Source organism: Capricornis sumatraensis, chromosome 17, assembly GCF_032405125.1.
Source record: "Capricornis sumatraensis isolate serow.1 chromosome 17, serow.2, whole genome shotgun sequence".
NCBI classification, from domain to species: Eukaryota; Metazoa; Chordata; class Mammalia; order Artiodactyla; family Bovidae; genus Capricornis; species Capricornis sumatraensis.
Window position 1 is genome coordinate 73,762,700 of NC_091085.1, and position 3,058 is coordinate 73,765,757.

Here is a 3,058-nt window from a genome sequence, read left to right on the forward strand (position 1 = left end):
TCCCTGACCATGCATTCAAGGCTCCATGCCCACAGCCTGCTTCAGCATGAATTGCTCTTTAGAGCATCCTGTCTTTTGCCGACAGAGCATTTATCACCCTGGGTAATTATGTCCTTGAGTGTTTATTTGTTTATTCTCCGAAGAGGACATATGCTGTTTTTGTTTCCCACCCTCCCTTCTCTGGAGAAATCTCAGCCTCTTGTTGCATGTGGCTCCAGCCTGGCTGTAGTCACAGACTCACCCTCCCTGCCCCCCCCCCCACCCCGACCCCCGCCAATGTGCACACTGGCCCCAGAAAGCAGGGTGTGACCCAGTCCTGGACAGTCGCAACATCCCCTTCTGCAATAAGAAGGACTGGTTCAAGGAGTGCACACGGGACCCAAGCAAGTGCATTCAGTGACCCCAGAGCAGAGGCTGTGCGGTGGCTTTAAAACATGGCAGCAAATTCATTGACCCTGCCTGCTCCCAACAAAAAGGCGGAATCTAGCTCTCCTCTCCTTGGATTTGGACGGCCTTCTGCAATGAACAGAATATAGCAGGAGATGCCGAGTGGCCTCTCGGGCTAGGTTACAAAGGGTGACTCAGCTTCTACCTGGCCCTCCCTCTCTCGGGGCACTCATCTTTGGAACCCGGCCACCATGTTGCAAGGAAGCCCAAGCCACATGGAGAGGGCGCACGTTTGATGTTGCAGCCCCAGCTGAGCTCCCAGCCAAGAGCCAGCATGAACTGTCAGACGTGTGGGCAAAGGAGACTGTGGATGGTTCCAGCCCCCAGCCTTTGAGTCACTATAGGTGATGCCAAGTGGAGCAGAGACAAGCTGTCCCGCTGAGCTCTTCCCAGATTGCAGATCTGTGAACAAAATAAATGGTGTTGTTTTAACACTCAGTTTTGGGGTGGCTGGTTATATAGCAATAGAAGAGGGGAATGGCATACGAAGCTCAGAACTCTGGGTAACCAGGATTCGAATTCAAGCAGTGTGAATAAAGGGTGTGTGGCAAACCTTAGGGCTGAGCAGCTATCCCAGGCAGCAAGGAGAAGGAAAAATATTTCTTATGACCTGAGTACTCTTTGTTGCATAGAAACAGCGAAAAGAGAAAGAATGGGGCATGGGGAGGGGGGAAGAAAACTCTAACTCAACACTCAAGACCCCAGCTAAAATGCCCTTCCCCACTCCGATCTCACATAGAATATAGGAACTCCCCTGTCTCGTGATTACCCTATAATAATAACAAAAGTTAATATTTATTGAATGCCTACTATATGTCAGGGGGTGTTCTAAGAGTATTACACAATTTAAATAATCCCTATGGACTGTAACCCACCAGACTCCTCTGTCCATGGAACACTCCAGGTAAGAATACTAGAGTGGGTAGCCATTCCCTTCTTCAGGGGATCTTCCCAACCCAGGGATTGAAGCTGGGTCTCCTCTATTACAGGCAGATTCTTTACCATCTGAGCCACTAGGGAAGTGCCAACAATAATAACAAAAGCTAATATTTACTGAATGCTTACTGTGTGTCGGGGGTGTTCTAAGAGTCTTACACAGTTTGAATAATTCTCATGCTCACATAGATTCATGAGGCAGGTATTATTGTGATTCCCTACTTCGCAGATGAGGAAATGAGATTCAAAAAGGTAAAATGACTTGCCCATGGTCTCCCAGTTAGTACGTGGCACAGCCAAGATTTGAGCCCTAAGCAATCAGTCCTTGCCCCTTTACCAGGCAGTTGGTACTTGAGTGTGTCTCATGGGTCTCTGAGCTGGTCTGACTTAACTCTGGGCCTCCCAACTCTCCTGCCACCAAAAGCTCTGTCTTCCCTCCCATCCCTGGGATCCACCCTCACTCCTGGGGACTCTGGTCCCATTTGCCACACTTGTCCCTTCACCAGGCAGAGTCCTGGGGTGGAGGCATCCTGGGACCTGGGGCGGGGGCGGCTCTGGCAGGCTAAGGCACTCCTCAGAACTTGCAGGGCAGGGTGGGGACCCCGAGCATCAGAGAGAGTCCACACTGGGGTCTGCAGGGTCCAGCCCCGCAGCGTGGGAAAGCAGAGAGGCCAGTGGAGAGAAAGTTTCTTCCAAATGAGTGGGGAGATGGAGGAGGCAGACACAGGAGGGGAAACGGACAGAGATGAGGAAGACAGAGACACAGAGGGAGAGAGGAGCATTGAAGGGGAGAGAGAGATGAGAGAGAGGAGAGGAAGAGCCAGGAGGGAGGGAATGGCCGGGAGGGGGTGGAGGGGGGCGACACAAACCGCCGGAGACAGGGACAGCCAGAGGGACGTGGGGACACCGAGGCCCAGAGACAAAGAGACCCAGGGATGGAAAACCAGGGGACAGCGAGCCCGGAGCAGAGAGAGACCACGGAGAGGCCGGCGCGACGAGGCAGGCGAGGACCCGCAGGCGCTGGCAAGAGCGCAGGGGCAAGAGGGGGCTTAGAACGGCCCCCTCGCAGCCGCCTGTCACCCTGCTTCCTGTACAAGCACCCGCTTTGGTGGCTAAACAAACCTGGGCGGAGTCTGAGCTACATCACTGTCTCGTGGCAACTGCTGCCACGTGGAGAGACCCGACCCCCCCCCCCCACCATCTAAATAATCCTACATTCCCCTCCTCCCCGGATCCTGAGCTCGGTGCCCTCTGACCCAGGGTGGGGGGGGCGGGGAGGGGGGCATGCCTGCCTCCCTCAAGTCTGGAAAAATAAGTGAGCCTGGTCTCTTTTTATCCTTCCCTTTCCCCCTCCCCGCGCCCATCACCGCCAACCCCATCACACATCCCAGGGAATTTTTTTTTTTTTTAATTTTTTTTTTTTTAAGAAAACAAGTCTTTCGAGACAGAGGTGACCCCGACAGTGATAAGTGGGAAGGTTCACCTGGGAGAGTGTTATCAGCTCTCCGTGGCTGCCCGGGCCTCAGATTTCTCATTTTGATGAGGAGGCCGGGGAAATTGGATGCAACCCGACTGTGCATCCTGTGATGAGCTTCCTGGAGCCGGGCCTGCGAGGGCAGCGCTGGCCTCTCTCCGAGGTCGGGGAGTGCGGGGATGTGGGGCGGGCTGGAGGGGC